We start from the raw sequence: 18880 nt of genomic DNA, 5'->3' as shown, positions 1-18880 counted from the left end.
TTTCTTCTGTTAGACCCAAGGTCTCTGGTTTAATTCCTAGGTCCTAGTTCCACTCTGGATTGAGTTTTGTGCATGGTGAGAGACTGGGGTTTTAATTTCATTTTGTTGCCTATGGATTTCCAGTTTTCCCAGCACCGTTTGTTGAAGAGGCTATCTTTTCTCCAAAGTATGTTTTGGGCACCTTTGTCTGATAGAAGATAATGGTAATTTAGTGGGTTAGTCTCCGTGACCTCTATTCTGTACCATTGGTCTACCAGTCTGTTTATATACACAAGGGAATGTTACTCAGCAATAAAAGAGAATACCGTCATGGCTTTTGCAGGTAAATGGACCGAGATGGAGGAGATGGTGCTAAGTGAAGTCAGCCCATCCCAAACAAACGAATGCCAAGAGTTTTCTCTGGGATGGGGAGCATGGGAGGAAGAGATGAACTCTAGATAGGGGAGAGAGGAGTGAGAAGGGAAGGGAGGGGGCAGGGGGTTAGAAATGATGGTGGAATGTGATGGCCATCGTTACCCAAAGTACACGTATGAAAACATGAGTTGGTGTGAATATACTTTATCTACCACCAGAGATGTGAAACTGTGCTCCGTACGTATAATATGAATAGTAGTGAATTGTGCTGTCATATATTAAAAAAAATTTAATAATTAAAATAAAATAAAATTGATAGAATACAGAGAATAGTGGTTACCAGAGCCCGGAATGGGTGTAGGGGAGGGGACATGGCAAGAGGATGGTTAATAGGTATGGGGGGTGCCCTTGGATAAGAGAAATGACTTACTATTAGTATTCCACAGCATGGTAGGATAGCTGTGATTGACAACAATATTAAATATTTCAAAATACCTGATTGGGGGTGTATCTCAGTGGTAGAATAATTGCTGAGTATGTACAAGGCCCTGGATGCAATCCTCAGTACTGGAAGGGGGAAACTTGATAGGGTTTTGAACGTTCCCAATACAAAGGAGTGATACATGTGTGAGTGACATATATGCCAATTACCCTGATCTGATCATTACGCTTGGAACACAAGTATTAAGATGCCACACTGAAAACAACCCAATAAGATCAATGAACCCATTCACACTACGGGGCAAATGGCCAAGTACCCCTTAATGTGTTCTGATGAAAGAGAAACTAAACTAGACTTTGGGAGGAAAGACCTGGGTTCTTGTACGGTGATGCTTTTTGTTTGTTTGTTTGTTTTGTTTTGTTTTTTTGTACACCGAATTGAACACAGGGGCACTCAACCACTAAGTCACATCCTCAGCCATATTTTGTATTTTATATATATATTTTATTTTGAGACAGGGTCTCACAGAGTTGCTTAGTGCCTCTCTAAGTTGCTGAGGCAGGCTTTGAACTCACGATCCTCCTGTCTCAGTCTCCAGAGCCGCTGGGCTGTCATCCTCTTTTTTATTTTAGTAGTCATTTTACCTACATAGGCCTCAAGCACATATTAGCAAACTTAGCTTAATTTTATCTGCTCCCTGTATTTTACAGTAATGTTGGGGAACTCATGATTGTAGGGGTACAGAAACACTGAAGACCTTTAGCTATTTTTGTCTTTACACTTTTTTTCCCCCCCCTTTTCAAGTCTTTGCTACTTATACAGCACAATTCTGAGAAAATATGAAACACAGGGCACGGTCCTGTCCCCTGGAACTTAACGAATCTGGGTAATGAAACTACTGGAAGGTAATCCACTGTAAAGGTCCCCCAGAGGCAATACGCTGGAATACAAAGGGAAGATTTTACTGAAGTTGCAACAGGGGTTCACTGGATGCTTTGACTACATCCCTTGTCGCTTTGAAACTTACATGTTTGTTTCTCTTTTCCCCAACCTTCTCCTCCCTGATCTTCTTTGCCCTAACCTTCTCCTCCTGATTTTCTTTCCCCTACCCTTCTCCTCCCTGATCTTCTGATTTTCTTTTCCCTAAACTTCTCCTCCCTGTTCTTTTCCCCCTCCCTGATCTCCTCCTCTGGGCTCTTTTCCCTAATCTTTTCCTACCTGCTCTCTCCACCCTAATCTCACTTTCTCTGAATCGCCTATGAAAACCCCCTGTATAAAAACCCCCTACTCCTGCTGACGTGAGAATCATTGTTTCTCCTTTGCTAGCCAAGCAAGAAACCACCCTTTTTCCTTCTCAAGACCGTTTTCTCTTGCTGGGTTGGCATCAAGGCAAGGACAGCTTTCTACGCCAGGGACAGCTTTCTACACCAAGGACAGCGTTCCGCAACAAGGACTCTAGTACAGGATCATGGAGCCAGAGAAGGAGAAGACCGGGAGGCTGAACAGCCAGAGGAGACGGGTCCCCGACTGGCTGATGGGGACGCCCGAGGTAAGGATACCCCCCGGTTCGGATCTCGTGGACAGGCAGCCCGAGCCCAAGAGAGCCCGGTTGTCTGGCATCGTAATGGCTGAAAACTGTGAAATAACCCACGAGCAGCTATGTGAGCTGCTCAAGTATGCAGTTCTGGCTCAACCGGTTATTGAGAGACCCAGGTGGTGCCAGCTTCTTTATGGAAAGCACCTGAGCAGAACAGTGGTTGTCATCCTTCAAGGGATGAGTCAACTCCACTTCTACAGGTTCTATTTGGAGTTTGGATTTCTCCGAAAAGCCTTCAGACACAAATTCCGCTTGCCTCCTCCATCATCTACTTTTCTAGCTGATGTTATCGGGCTACCAAATCAAAGGGCTGGATATCTGCCTAAGACCATGGGAGGATCTTTACCGTCCGCCAGTACAAAGCCCGAGGTCGACCTGCAGAATGACCCCGTCATTCAGAAGTATGGCTCTCAGAAGGTGGGCGTGCTGCGATGCCTTCTGACAGAGGAGGAGATGAGAACATTTGACTTTCCGTTACAAGGTTCTCCCGACTGTGAGGACTTTGTAACGACCGGATGTAATGTGTCTGTCACAGAGAACAGCCCTCTCTTTGGGCTGGACGGAGAAATGTGCATCACGTCCAAGGGGAGAGAACTAACACGCATCTCACTGGTTGCCGAAGGGGGCTCCTGTCTTATGGATGAGTTGGTGAAACCCGATGAGGAGATTGTAGACTACGCCACCTGCTATTCAGGGATCACGGAGGAGATGCTTAAGCCGGTGACGACGAAACTGAAAGACGTTCAGAGGCGGTTGAAAGCACTGCTTCCTCCTGATGCGGTGTTGGTAGGTCATTCCTTAGACGTCGATCTCCGAGCACTGAACATGATCCATCCGTATGTTATCGACACCTCATTGCTTTACGCCAGGGAGCGGGGCAGAAGATTCAAGCTAAAGTTCTTAGCCAAAGCTATTTTGGGCAGGGACATTCAACGTTCGGAAAGGGACGGTCATGATCCCACAGAGGACGCTACCGCGACCCTTGAATTGGCTCAATATTTCCTCAAGTATGGCCCAAGGAAGATTGCAGAACTCAATCTGGAGGCGCTATGGAGAGCCCAAGACCCAAGAAATGTCAGAGAAAAGTTCCAGTACCCCTACAGAGGTGCTTTAACTTGTTTCGATTCGGCGCATCAGAAGCTCCTTTTTGTAACCCGAGAGACAGATGATATTGAACTGCCTTCTCCTGAAGATTGTGAAACTATTAAGTGCCTTTCCAACAGAGAGGTCTTTGAGCAGGCCCGAAGGCAAGTCCGCCTGTACCCCTTCAGCATTATTCGGTTCTCTTTTGAGCCCTTTTCACCTCTCCTCACTGAGGAAGTGAACAAAAGGATGCGGATCAAGTGGACAGAGATGTCAACTATCTATGCTGGGCCCTTGAGCAAAGATTGTAAACTAAGTGCTCTGAAGAGGCTGTTTAGGAGCTTTGGCCCAGTTCGTGCAATGACTGCTGTTCTGGAAACGCATCAGCCTCATCTCTCTATAGAGTATGAAGTCCTGGAAGCTGCCCAGCTGGCCATCGAGTCCTTGAATGGCGTTCTGGTGGAAGGTGTGTACATAAAGGTACAGAGACCTGTGACAGAACTCACTCTGGATTGTGACACACTTGTTAAGGAGCTGGAACGAGATTCTGAGAACCGAGCCACTATTTATCTGTCTGGAGTTAGTAAAGATTTCTTAGGACATTCTCAGGAACTACCGAACCTCTTTGGTGGCCTGGAAGCTGTGATGGTGCCTCCAGATGCTAAAAGCGGAAGACAGGAAAAATACTGTTTCCTGCAATTCAAAACTTTTGGCAATGCCCAGAGGGCCCTCCATGTCCTCACAGGCAAGGACTGGAAGCTGAAAGGCAGGCAGGCCCTAACGCCCAGGCACCTCCATGCGTGGCTTAGGAGCTCACCACCTGAATCAAGAAGGCCCGCAGGTCTGACAGTTAGACCTCCTCCCTCAGAGCGGGAGACCCTGCAGAACTTAAAGGCGGAAAACGCAAAGAGTGCAGCCCGGCGTTGGAGCCGCAAGATTGGAAGGCTCTACCGAAGCCTGAGCCCGGGTACCCTTTGTGTCATCCTCCTGCCAGGAACCGCTAGCCCTCATGGATCTCTCTCTGGCCTGGGACTCATGGGAATAAAAGATGAAGAAGAGGAAAGCACCGGCCCAAGCATGGGTTTGTGAGTCTCATCCTTCCTGGGCGATGGTGGAGAAGACGGTCAGGCTGCAGCTTCTCCAGAGACTGCTGGGCCTCTTGGTTCAGTGGACGGCTTTGTGTGGGAAGTTGGTGTGCCGGCTAACGGGTCTAATCCATTGACATGGCATGCACAAGCTTTCAATGAATGCCTAAAATTCAAGCCTTCCTCATCTTAAGACAGGGTGGGTGGGGGAGCGGGAAACTAAAACAAAAAAAGACGCCACACTGTGCCCCATGAGTCTGTACAATTACTATGTGCCAATTGAATAAAATATATATATATATATATATATATATATATATATATATGTATATATATATATATATATATGATTAAAAATAAAGTAAAAGGGAAACAAAATAAATATACAACTTATTATTAAACCAAAATAAATGTACACGTGTTTGATATCTTCAGACGTTTAAAATTCCATTCATGCTATGTGACACTTTAGAAATGTGATGGGATCTGAGTGGAGCGAATGAGCCCAGTGGTTATGTGGTTGAGTCTCAGAAACTGGTAAGGCTTGCAGCGTGGCTGACCAACTGACTGAAGGGCAGATTGCAGAATTCAAAGGAGCTTTCCCACTATTTGACAGGAAAGGGGATGGAACTATACTATACTAACAAAGGAATCGGGAAGTGTAATGAGATGGTCTCTTGGGTGGAATCCCACAGAAGTCGAGTTTCAGGACGCGATTAAGGGAGTAGCTGCTGGTGGTAATGGTAAAATCGACCTCCCTGAATTTCTGACAATGATGGCAAGAAAAAGGAAACACAGACTTAGGGCACTATATAACATGTGGGGCATGTTGCATCAGAAAGGAGGAAACCGAACTTGCTGCCCGCTTCCGGGTCCTGGGGCCACCTGTGGCTAAGAAAGCGCCTGGGGACCCGCCAGAGGGCGTTGCCTGGGTTGTGACGAAAAACCAGATGACCTCTAGGACAGGCTCAGAACCCTTCCACCCTCTGGACAGCTCCGGTCTCCCATTAGGGCCCCTGAGATGGGTGAACACGTGAACTCTCCCCACCCTGCTGACCATTATCCTGATTGGCTCCTGTGCCTTGTATTAGCTGTGTGTGTGTTTTCTCAATAAACTGAGATCCTGCTTTGACTGATCTCCCTGGCTTGTCTGATTGTCCTCCCTTGGGGAAGGGCTGGGTGCTGGGGGGGGGGGGGGTCGTCAGTCGGCCCTTCCTTTCTTGGTTCCTCATGGTCGGGGCGTGCTCTCCCAATCTCTCCCGCAGGTCAGGAGGGAAGCGGGTGAGGTGGGGTGGGGCTAACCCCCCCCCACACACATCTGGCACCCAACGTGGGGCATTAAGAAGTCGGTTCACCAAAAGTGAGAGTATCGCCTAGCCAAGCCAAGAGGGTTTCGAGGTAGGGGTCTCCCCGAAAAGATGGGGCAATCTCACACTAAGTATGAGGACCAGTATTGGGAAGCCATTGTTGAGGAGCGACTTGGGTCACAGCGAGTCAGTCCTCTCACTGCCCAGGAGGAGAAAGGCTTAAAGCCTCACTCTGACAATGGCCTCCTGGACCCTTTTGATGCCTGGCCTGGTCCTCTGGGTCCCACACCAAGTGCTCCTGTCCTGGATCACGCGGTAGAAAAAGTCGGGAAGGGGAGCGGCCTATGCCATATTGTCACCCCTCCCCCCAAGGAAATTCTCCACCCTCTTGTGCGAACCTGGAAAAGCTGGTTAAGCTGCCTTCTTGCAACACCAGTGATGACTCACCCCCATTGTGTATGGCCCTGTCTTGTTAAGACCAGCGATGAGATGACTCATCCCCATTGTGTATCCAGTTCTTGGTAAATGCTAACCCTGGGGGCAATAGACCAGCCTTATGATATTCCTGGGAGGCCCAAGGTTTATTTATAGAAGCTCAATTCACCATAGCTAAACTATGGAACCAACCTAGGTTGGATAAAGAAAATGTGGTATGTAATATTTGATGGAATATCACTCAGTTTTAAAGAAGAAGGGAATTATGGTATTTCCGGGTAAATGGACGGAGTTGGAGAATATCATGATAAGTGAAATAAGCCAAATCCCTTAGAACCAAAGGCCAAATGCCTTCTCTGATATGGATGTTAATTCACAATCAGGACCAAGGTGCTAGGGAAGAATAAAGTTACTTTAGATTAGGTAGAAGAGAGTGAAGGGAGGGGAGGGATATGGAGATAGGAAGAATAGTAGAATGAAACAGACATTATTACCTCACATACACATATGACTGTATGACCGATGTGATCTGACAATGTGTACAAGAAGAAAAATGAGAAATTATACCCTATTTATTTATGATATATCAAAATGCATCCTACTGTCATGTATAACTAATTAAAACAGATTTTAACGATTTTTTTAAAAAAAGACAATTCTACTCATTCAAGAAAGAAATCCATAGTCACTGCCCTTTTTTTTTTGGACAAAATGTATTGACAAAATACATGTGGTCAGTTACACTTAAGTTGCATAACATGATATTTTGCTATATGTAAATGCTGTGAAATGATAGCTCAAATCATCTAACATATCTATCACTTCAGAATAGTTAACATTTTCTTTTCTTTGTTAGATTTTTGTGGTGGGAATACCTAAGGTCTACCAATCAAGGAAAGTCCAGGACCAGATCGATTCTCAGCCGAGTTCTATGAGACCTTCCAAGGAGAATTAACACCAATACTGCTCAAAACGTTTCGTGGAATACGAAAAGGAGAGAACCCTTCCAATCTCATTCTGTGAAGCTGATATCACCCTGACGCCGAAACCACACAAGCACACATCAAGGAAAGAAAACTTCATACCAATATCCACGATGAACATCGATACGAAAATTCTCAATACAATTCCGGAAAATAGCATACAAAAACATATTAAAAAGATAGTGTGCCACAAATCAAGTGGGGTTCACATACAGAAATCAATAAACATAATTCATCACATCAATATACTTAAAAACAAGAATAATATGATCATCTCAATAGAGGCAGAAAAAGCATTTGACAAATACAGCACGCTTCATGTTCAAAACACTAGAAAAACTAGGAATAGAAGGAACACACCTCAACCTCATGGAAGCTATCTATGCAAACCCCAAGGTCAGCACCATCCTAAACAGAGAAAAATTGAAAGCATTCCCTCTAAAAACTGGAACAAGGATGTCCTCTTTCAAATGAGTAGACTTTTCTAAGGCACTTTAACATGTCTCCAAACACCAGAGGAAAAATCACTTAGAACACTGCGCCTACCTCAACTAATTTTTTCAGAGCTTCCTGCCACCCGCTTTCTGCCTAGCTTGCCTCCATATCTAGCGAGGTCCCTGGCTCTGGGCGGTATCCACATTCATGACTCCTCCTATGCCCCTTGCTTCCATGACACTGCCCAGATCCTGCCTGTGTCTGTCCTGAAGGTCCAGTTAGAGGCTCAGAACCAGCCCAAGGACTCCCTTGCAAAAAAGCAGTGCTGGCAGATAAGTATTTGCAAAACACAGCCACTTTCAGGCGAGTCATCTGCTCAGTGGCTTACTCCATCAAGGAGCTTCCTGCATCTCTGGACCTAGCTGGACTGGAAGCATGAGCCAAAAAGAGATCTATGCTATTTTTCTTGTAAAGCCTGATTCAAATGCGCTTCTCTGTTTTGGTTTTACTGCTTTTCATCCTTACGTTTTAATGTTATAAGTGTACATGATAAATATTTAAACGGGATGCATATAAGGTTAAGGAAAAAAAAAAAAAAAAAAGGTCTCCTTCCATCACTTCCTCACTTTCACAGAAGCCATAACGATGGTACCGGTTCCAGAAATGTTCATTGCATCTATATTGCGTCTATAAGTACATCTCTGCATACATACATCCCCTCATTTTCAATTAATAGCACTGTGTACACCCTTCTGCCCTTGGTTCTTGTCACCTGATATCTTAGAGATTGTCTTACCTCAGTGGACATATAGTTTTTCTCATTCTTCTTAGCAGTCACACAATATTCCGTTATAAAATGTGTCATAATTTTTTCTATATTTCGCTTACTTTATGATGCATTTTTAAATTTTTATCTATTCTGACTTGTTATATATGACAGCAGGATGCAATTCAATTCATATTACACAAATAGAGCACCATTTTTCATGTCTCTGGTTGTATGCAAAGTAGAGTCACACCATTTGTGTTTTCATACATGCACTTAGGGTAAGGATGTCTGTCTCTTTCCACCATCTTTCCTACCTCCATGCCCCTCTGAAAAACCAGCTTCTACCTCAGAGCAAAGCCCGCCCAAGGAAGGGACATGACCTTTGTCCTTGGAAAGACCCACAGAGCACTCCTGGGCACATTCCCACCCTTCTAAGTGGTTTATCTACAAATAACAGGAGAGATCTGCTGGGCCAGGTGTCCCTGACTCAGTCAGGCTAGGTGGGGACCCATAGCAACCCGCTAGCAGCCACCAATCAGCATGAGACAGGGAAATACCTGGGATGCCAGATGACCCTCCCAGTAGTTTATGGTGTTGGGAAACCATGTAGTTCATCAAGAACACCCCTCTTGGCGTAAACCAATCAGTTCAAATGAATCCCCCTCTTGTAGTAACCAATCATCACTACCCAACTTGTTCCCGCCAGTGAATGTGCTAATCATGTTTTAGAGTTGTTCTTTGATTTTCCCGCAATGTGTGATGATTTGCCAAGAGATGCTACGATGTTTGTGGGGGTCCCTGCCTTCTCCAAAGAATGTATAAAACTGCTGCAAACCCTGGGCTCGGGGCCTCTCAGCGTCACCAGTTGCTGTGTGCACGCAGAGGACCCAGCTAGCTCGCAATAGACACCTCTTTGCTGCTTACATGGATCTTGGTCTCTGGTGGCCTTTTGGGGGTCCAGAATTCGAGCATAAAACCTCCCTTCTCCTCTCTCCCCTTTTCCCTAGCGAAAGGTCATGTATTTTTCCCATGCTCCCCCCGCCCCGTCCCCATTATAAATCATCATCCCTGTATCAGACAATACATTCGGCATTTGGATTTTTAGGGTCGGCTTACTTCACTCAGCATTTTATTCTCCAACTTCATCCATTTACTTGCAAATGCCATGATTTTTTCTTCTCCTTTAATGCTGAGTGATATTCCATTGTGTATATATGCCACATTTTCTTCATCCATTCATCTAATGAAGGGTATATCTAGGTTGGTTCCACAATTTAGCTATTGTGAATTGTGCTGCTGTAAACATTGATGTAGCTGCATCCTTGTAGTATGCTACTCCTGAGTCCTTTGGGTATAAACCGAGGAGTGGGATACCTGGATCCAATGGTGGTTCCATTATGAGTTTTCCAAGGAATCTCCATACTGCTTTCCATATTGGCTGCACCAATTTTCAGTCCCACCAGCAATGCGTGAAGGTGCCTTTCCCCCCCACTTCCTTGTGAAAACTTATTGTGGTTTGTATCCTTAACAGCTGCCATTTTTACTGGAGTGAGATGAAATCTTAGAGTGATTTTTTTATTTGCATTTCTCTAATTGCCAGAGATGCTGAACATTTTTTCATATATTTGTGGATTGATTGTATATCGTTTTCTGAGAAACGTCTGTTCAGTTCTTTGGCCCCTTTATTCACTGGGTTATTTGTTTTTTCGGTATTAAGAGTTCTGAGTCCTTTATATACATATACATATATATATATAAATTATACACATATATTTATATAGATGAGTGCTCTATCTGATTTGTGTGTGGTAAAAATTTCCTCCTATTCTGTAGGCTCTCTGTTCACCTCACTTATTGTTTCTTTTGCTGCAAAGAAGCTTTTTAGTTGGAATCCATCTGATTTATTGATTCTTGATTTTATTTCTTGCACTATAGCAGTCTTTTAAGGAAGTTGGGGCCTAATCTCACATGATGAAGATTAGGGCCTACTTTTTCTTCTGTTAGACCCAAGGTCTCTGGTTTAATTCCTAGGTCCTAGTTCCACTCTGGATTGAGTTTTGTGCATGGTGAGAGACTGGGGTTTTAATTTCATTTTGTTGCCTATGGATTTCCAGTTTTCCCAGCACCGTTTGTTGAAGAGGCTATCTTTTCTCCAAAGTATGTTTTGGGCACCTTTGTCTGATAGAAGATAATGGTAATTTAGTGGGTTAGTCTCCGTGACCTCTATTCTGTACCATTGGTCTACCAGTCTGTTTATATACACAAGGGAATGTTACTCAGCAATAAAAGAGAATACCGTCATGGCTTTTGCAGGTAAATGGACCGAGATGGAGGAGATGGTGCTAAGTGAAGTCAGCCCATCCCAAACAAACGAATGCCAAGAGTTTTCTCTGGGATGGGGAGCATGGGAGGAAGAGATGAACTCTAGATAGGGGAGAGAGGAGTGAGAAGGGAAGGGAGGGGGCAGGGGGTTAGAAATGATGGTGGAATGTGATGGCCATCGTTACCCAAAGTACACGTATGAAAACATGAGTTGGTGTGAATATACTTTATCTACCACCAGAGATGTGAAACTGTGCTCCGTACGTATAATATGAATAGTAGTGAATTGTGCTGTCATATATTAAAAAAAAATTTAATAATTAAAATAAAATAAAATTGATAGAATACAGAGAATAGTGGTTACCAGAGCCCGGAATGGGTGTAGGGGAGGGGACATGGCAAGAGGATGGTTAATAGGTATGGGGGGTGCCCTTGGATAAGAGAAATGACTTACTATTAGTATTCCACAGCATGGTAGGATAGCTGTGATTGACAACAATATTAAATATTTCAAAATACCTGATTGGGGGTGTATCTCAGTGGTAGAATAATTGCTGAGTATGTACAAGGCCCTGGATGCAATCCTCAGTACTGGAAGGGGGAAACTTGATAGGGTTTTGAACGTTCCCAATACAAAGGAGTGATACATGTGTGAGTGACATATATGCCAATTACCCTGATCTGATCATTACGCTTGGAACACAAGTATTAAGATGCCACACTGAAAACAACCCAATAAGATCAATGAACCCATTCACACTACGGGGCAAATGGCCAAGTACCCCTTAATGTGTTCTGATGAAAGAGAAACTAAACTAGACTTTGGGAGGAAAGACCTGGGTTCTTGTACGGTGATGCTTTTTGTTTGTTTGTTTGTTTTGTTTTGTTTTTTTGTACACCGAATTGAACACAGGGGCACTCAACCACTAAGTCACATCCCCAGCCATATTTTGTATTTTATATATATATTTTATTTTGAGACAGGGTCTCACAGAGTTGCTTAGTGCCTCTCTAAGTTGCTGAGGCAGGCTTTGAACTCACGATCCTCCTGTCTCAGTCTCCAGAGCCGCTGGGCTGTCATCCTCTTTTTTATTTTAGTAGTCATTTTACCTACATAGGCCTCAAGCACATATTAGCAAACTTAGCTTAATTTTATCTGCTCCCTGTATTTTACAGTAATGTTGGGGAACTCATGATTGTAGGGGTACAGAAACACTGAAGACCTTTAGCTATTTTTGTCTTTACACTTTTTTCCCCCCCCTTTTCAAGTCTTTGCTACTTATACAGCACAATTCTGAGAAAATATGAAACACAGGGCACGGTCCTGTCCCCTGGAACTTAACGAATCTGGGTAATGAAACTACTGGAAGGTAATCCACTGTAAAGGTCCCCCAGAGGCAATACGCTGGAATACAAAGGGAAGATTTTACTGAAGTTGCAACAGGGGTTCACTGGATGCTTTGACTACATCCCTTGTCGCTTTGAAACTTACATGTTTGTTTCTCTTTTCCCCAACCTTCTCCTCCCTGATCTTCTTTGCCCTAACCTTCTCCTCCTGATTTTCTTTCCCCTACCCTTCTCCTCCCTGATCTTCTGATTTTCTTTTCCCTAAACTTCTCCTCCCTGTTCTTTTCCCCCTCCCTGATCTCCTCCTCTGGGCTCTTTTCCCTAATCTTTTCCTACCTGCTCTCTCCACCCTAATCTCACTTTCTCTGAATCGCCTATGAAAACCCCCTGTATAAAAACCCCCTACTCCTGCTGACGTGAGAATCATTGTTTCTCCTTTGCTAGCCAAGCAAGAAACCACCCTTTTTCCTTCTCAAGACCGTTTTCTCTTGCTGGGTTGGCATCAAGGCAAGGACAGCTTTCTACGCCAGGGACAGCTTTCTACACCAAGGACAGCGTTCCGCAACAAGGACTCTAGTACAGGATCATGGAGCCAGAGAAGGAGAAGACCGGGAGGCTGAACAGCCAGAGGAGACGGGTCCCCGACTGGCTGATGGGGACGCCCGAGGTAAGGATACCCCCCGGTTCGGATCTCGTGGACAGGCAGCCCGAGCCCAAGAGAGCCCGGTTGTCTGGCATCGTAATGGCTGAAAACTGTGAAATAACCCACGAGCAGCTATGTGAGCTGCTCAAGTATGCAGTTCTGGCTCAACCGGTTATTGAGAGACCCAGGTGGTGCCAGCTTCTTTATGGAAAGCACCTGAGCAGAACAGTGGTTGTCATCCTTCAAGGGATGAGTCAACTCCACTTCTACAGGTTCTATTTGGAGTTTGGATTTCTCCGAAAAGCCTTCAGACACAAATTCCGCTTGCCTCCTCCATCATCTACTTTTCTAGCTGATGTTATCGGGCTACCAAATCAAAGGGCTGGATATCTGCCTAAGACCATGGGAGGATCTTTACCGTCCGCCAGTACAAAGCCCGAGGTCGACCTGCAGAATGACCCCGTCATTCAGAAGTATGGCTCTCAGAAGGTGGGCGTGCTGCGATGCCTTCTGACAGAGGAGGAGATGAGAACATTTGACTTTCCGTTACAAGGTTCTCCCGACTGTGAGGACTTTGTAACGACCGGATGTAATGTGTCTGTCACAGAGAACAGCCCTCTCTTTGGGCTGGACGGAGAAATGTGCATCACGTCCAAGGGGAGAGAACTAACACGCATCTCACTGGTTGCCGAAGGGGGCTCCTGTCTTATGGATGAGTTGGTGAAACCCGATGAGGAGATTGTAGACTACGCCACCTGCTATTCAGGGATCACGGAGGAGATGCTTAAGCCGGTGACGACGAAACTGAAAGACGTTCAGAGGCGGTTGAAAGCACTGCTTCCTCCTGATGCGGTGTTGGTAGGTCATTCCTTAGACGTCGATCTCCGAGCACTGAACATGATCCATCCGTATGTTATCGACACCTCATTGCTTTACGCCAGGGAGCGGGGCAGAAGATTCAAGCTAAAGTTCTTAGCCAAAGCTATTTTGGGCAGGGACATTCAACGTTCGGAAAGGGACGGTCATGATCCCACAGAGGACGCTACCGCGACCCTTGAATTGGCTCAATATTTCCTCAAGTATGGCCCAAGGAAGATTGCAGAACTCAATCTGGAGGCGCTATGGAGAGCCCAAGACCCAAGAAATGTCAGAGAAAAGTTCCAGTACCCCTACAGAGGTGCTTTAACTTGTTTCGATTCGGCGCATCAGAAGCTCCTTTTTGTAACCCGAGAGACAGATGATATTGAACTGCCTTCTCCTGAAGATTGTGAAACTATTAAGTGCCTTTCCAACAGAGAGGTCTTTGAGCAGGCCCGAAGGCAAGTCCGCCTGTACCCCTTCAGCATTATTCGGTTCTCTTTTGAGCCCTTTTCACCTCTCCTCACTGAGGAAGTGAACAAAAGGATGCGGATCAAGTGGACAGAGATGTCAACTATCTATGCTGGGCCCTTGAGCAAAGATTGTAAACTAAGTGCTCTGAAGAGGCTGTTTAGGAGCTTTGGCCCAGTTCGTGCAATGACTGCTGTTCTGGAAACGCATCAGCCTCATCTCTCTATAGAGTATGAAGTCCTGGAAGCTGCCCAGCTGGCCATCGAGTCCTTGAATGGCGTTCTGGTGGAAGGTGTGTACATAAAGGTACAGAGACCTGTGACAGAACTCACTCTGGATTGTGACACACTTGTTAAGGAGCTGGAACGAGATTCTGAGAACCGAGCCACTATTTATCTGTCTGGAGTTAGTAAAGATTTCTTAGGACATTCTCAGGAACTACCGAACCTCTTTGGTGGCCTGGAAGCTGTGATGGTGCCTCCAGATGCTAAAAGCGGAAGACAGGAAAAATACTGTTTCCTGCAATTCAAAACTTTTGGCAATGCCCAGAGGGCCCTCCATGTCCTCACAGGCAAGGACTGGAAGCTGAAAGGCAGGCAGGCCCTAACGCCCAGGCACCTCCACGCGTGGCTTAGGAGCTCACCACCTGAATCAAGAAGGCCCGCAGGTCTGACAGTTAGACCTCCTCCCTCAGAGCGGGAGACCCTGCAGAACTTAAAGGCGGAAAACGCAAAGAGTGCAGCCCGGCGTTGGAGCCGCAAGATTGGAAGGCTCTACCGAAGCCTGAGCCCGGGTACCCTTTGTGTCATCCTCCTGCCAGGAACCGCTAGCCCTCATGGATCTCTCTCTGGCCTGGGACTCATGGGAATAAAAGATGAAGAAGAGGAAAGCACCGGCCCAAGCATGGGTTTGTGAGTCTCATCCTTCCTGGGCGATGGTGGAGAAGACGGTCAGGCTGCAGCTTCTCCAGAGACTGCTGGGCCTCTTGGTTCAGTGGACGGCTTTGTGTGGGAAGTTGGTGTGCCGGCTAACGGGTCTAATCCATTGACATGGCATGCACAAGCTTTCAATGAATGCCTAAAATTCAAGCCTTCCTCATCTTAAGACAGGGTGGGTGGGGGAGCGGGAAACTAAAACAAAAAAAGACGCCACACTGTGCCCCATGAGTCTGTACAATTACTATGTGCCAATTGAATAAATATATATATATATATATATATATATATATATATGTATATATATATATATATATATATGATTAAAAATAAAGTAAAAGGGAAACAAAATAAATATACAACTTATTATTAAACCAAAATAAATGTACACGTGTTTGATATCTTCAGACGTTTAAAATTCCATTCATGCTATGTGACACTTTAGAAATGTGATGGGATCTGAGTGGAGCGAATGAGCCCAGTGGTTATGTGGTTGAGTCTCAGAAACTGGTAAGGCTTGCAGCGTGGCTGACCAACTGACTGAAGGGCAGATTGCAGAATTCAAAGGAGCTTTCCCACTATTTGACAGGAAAGGGGATGGAACTATACTATACTAACAAAGGAATCGGGAAGTGTAATGAGATGGTCTCTTGGGTGGAATCCCACAGAAGTCGAGTTTCAGGACGCGATTAAGGGAGTAGCTGCTGGTGGTAATGGTAAAATCGACCTCCCTGAATTTCTGACAATGATGGCAAGAAAAAGGAAACACAGACTTAGGGCACTATATAACATGTGGGGCATGTTGCATCAGAAAGGAGGAAACCGAACTTGCTGCCCGCTTCCGGGTCCTGGGGCCACCTGTGGCTAAGAAAGCGCCTGGGGACCCGCCAGAGGGCGTTGCCTGGGTTGTGACGAAAAACCAGATGACCTCTAGGACAGGCTCAGAACCCTTCCACCCTCTGGACAGCTCCGGTCTCCCATTAGGGCCCCTGAGATGGGTGAACACGTGAACTCTCCCCACCCTGCTGACCATTATCCTGATTGGCTCCTGTGCCTTGTATTAGCTGTGTGTGTGTTTTCTCAATAAACTGAGATCCTGCTTTGACTGATCTCCCTGGCTTGTCTGATTGTCCTCCCTTGGGGAAGGGCTGGGTGCTGGGGGGGGGGGGGGTCGTCAGTCGGCCCTTCCTTTCTTGGTTCCTCATGGTCGGGGCGTGCTCTCCCAATCTCTCCCGCAGGTCAGGAGGGAAGCGGGTGAGGTGGGGTGGGGCTAACCCCCCCACACACACATCTGGCACCCAACGTGGGGCATTAAGAAGTCGGTTCACCAAAAGTGAGAGTATCGCCTAGCCAAGCCAAGAGGGTTTCGAGGTAGGGGTCTCCCCGAAAAGATGGGGCAATCTCACACTAAGTATGAGGACCAGTATTGGGAAGCCATTGTTGAGGAGCGACTTGGGTCACAGCGAGTCAGTCCTCTCACTGCCCAGGAGGAGAAAGGCTTAAAGCCTCACTCTGACAATGGCCTCCTGGACCCTTTTGATGCCTGGCCTGGTCCTCTGGGTCCCACACCAAGTGCTCCTGTCCTGGATCACGCGGTAGAAAAAGTCGGGAAGGGGAGCGGCCTATGCCATATTGTCACCCCTCCCCCCAAGGAAATTCTCCACCCTCTTGTGCGAACCTGGAAAAGCTGGTTAAGCTGCCTTCTTGCAACACCAGTGATGACTCACCCCCATTGTGTATGGCCCTGTCTTGTTAAGACCAGCGATGAGATGACTCATCCCCATTGTGTATCCAGTTCTTGGTAAATGCTAACCCTGGGGGCAATAGACCAGCCTTATGATATTCCTGGGAGGCCCAAGGTTTATTTATAGAAGCTCAATTCACCATAGCTAAACTATGGAACCAACCTAGGTTGGATAAAGAAAATGTGGTATGTAATATTTGATGGAATATCACTCAGTTTTAAAGAAGAAGGGAATTATGGTATTTCCGGGTAAATGGACGGAGTTGGAGAATATCATGATAAGTGAAATAAGCCAAATCCCTTAGAACCAAAGGCCAAATGCCTTCTCTGATATGGATGTTAATTCACAATCAGGACCAAGGTGCTAGGGAAGAATAAAGTTACTTTAGATTAGGTAGAAGAGAGTGAAGGGAGGGGAGGGATATGGAGATAGGAAGAATAGTAGAATGAAACAGACATTATTACCTCACATACACATATGACTGTATGACCGATGTGATCTGACAATGTGTACAAGAAGAAAAATGAGAAATTATACCCTATTTATTTATGATATATCAAAATGCATCCTACTGTCATGTATAACTAATTAAAACAGATTTTAACGATTTTTTTAAAAAAAGACAATTCTACTCATTCAAGAAAGAAATCCATAGTCACTGCCCTTTTTTTTTTGGACAAAATGTATTGACAAAATACATGTGGTCAGTTACACTTAAGTTGCATAACATGATATTTTGCTATATGTAAATGCTGTGAAATGATAGCTCAAATCATCTAACATATCTATCACTTCAGAATAGTTAACATTTTCTTTTCTTTGTTAGATTTTTGTGGTGGGAATACCTAAGGTCTACCAATCAAGGAAAGTCCAGGACCAGATCGATTCTCAGCCGAGTTCTATGAGACCTTCCAAGGAGAATTAACACCAATACTGCTCAAAACGTTTCGTGGAATACGAAAAGGAGAGAACCCTTCCAATCTCATTCTGTGAAGCTGATATCACCCTGACGCCGAAACCACACAAGCACACATCAAGGAAAGAAAACTTCATACCAATATCCACGATGAACATCGATACGAAAATTCTCAATACAATTCCGGAAAATAGCATACAAAAACATATTAAAAAGATAGTGTGCCACAAATCAAGTGGGGTTCACATACAGAAATCAATAAACATAATTCATCACATCAATATACTTAAAAACAAGAATAATATGATCATCTCAATAGAGGCAGAAAAAGCATTTGACAAATACAGCACGCTTCATGTTCAAAACACTAGAAAAACTAGGAATAGAAGGAACACACCTCAACCTCATGGAAGCTATCTATGCAAACCCCAAGGTCAGCACCATCCTAAACAGAGAAAAATTGAAAGCATTCCCTCTAAAAACTGGAACAAGGATGTCCTCTTTCAAATGAGTAGACTTTTCTAAGGCACTTTAACATGTCTCCAAACACCAGAGGAAAAATCACTTAGAACACTGCGCCTACCTCAACTAATTTTTTCAGAGCTTCCTGCCACCCGCTTTCTGCCTAGCTTGCCTCCATATCTAGCGAGGTCCCTGGCTCTGGGCGGTATCCACATTCATGACTCCTCCTATGCCCCTTGCTTCCATGACACTGCCCAGATCCTGCCTGTGTCTGTCCTGAAGGTCCAGTTAGAGGCTCAGAACCAGCCCAAGGACTCCCTTGCAAAAAAGCAGTGCTGGCAGATAAGTATTTGCAAAACACAGCCACTTTCAGGCGAGTCATCTGCTCAGTGGCTTACTCCATCAAGGAGCTTCCTGCATCTCTGGACCTAGCTGGACTGGAAGCATGAGCCAAAAAGAGATCTATGCTATTTTTCTTGTAAAGCCTGATTCAAATGCGCTTCTCTGTTTTGGTTTTACTGCTTTTCATCCTTACGTTTTAATGTTATAAGTGTACATGATAAATATTTAAACGGGATGCATATAAGGTTAAGGAAAAAAAAAAAAAAAAAAGGTCTCCTTCCATCACTTCCTCACTTTCACAGAAGCCATAACGATGGTACCGGTTCCAGAAATGTTCATTGCATCTATA

The 18880-nt window shown here is 45.1% G+C and overlaps 2 pseudogenes; both read left to right on the top strand.

Moving 5' to 3' along the window:
• The first annotated feature begins 2264 nt into the window (after positions 1–2264).
• LOC139703751 (RNA exonuclease 5 pseudogene) lies at positions 2265–4565 on the top strand (annotated as a pseudogene).
• An 8180-nt stretch (positions 4566–12745) lies between these two features.
• On the top strand, positions 12746–15046 carry LOC139703750 (RNA exonuclease 5 pseudogene; annotated as a pseudogene).
• The last annotated feature ends 3834 nt before the right edge of the window (positions 15047–18880 follow it).

This window comes from Marmota flaviventris, unplaced genomic scaffold (assembly GCF_047511675.1).
Source record: "Marmota flaviventris isolate mMarFla1 unplaced genomic scaffold, mMarFla1.hap1 Scaffold_1220, whole genome shotgun sequence".
Classification (NCBI taxonomy): domain Eukaryota; kingdom Metazoa; phylum Chordata; class Mammalia; order Rodentia; family Sciuridae; genus Marmota; species Marmota flaviventris.
This window is presented reverse-complemented; position numbering and strand designations above follow the sequence as displayed.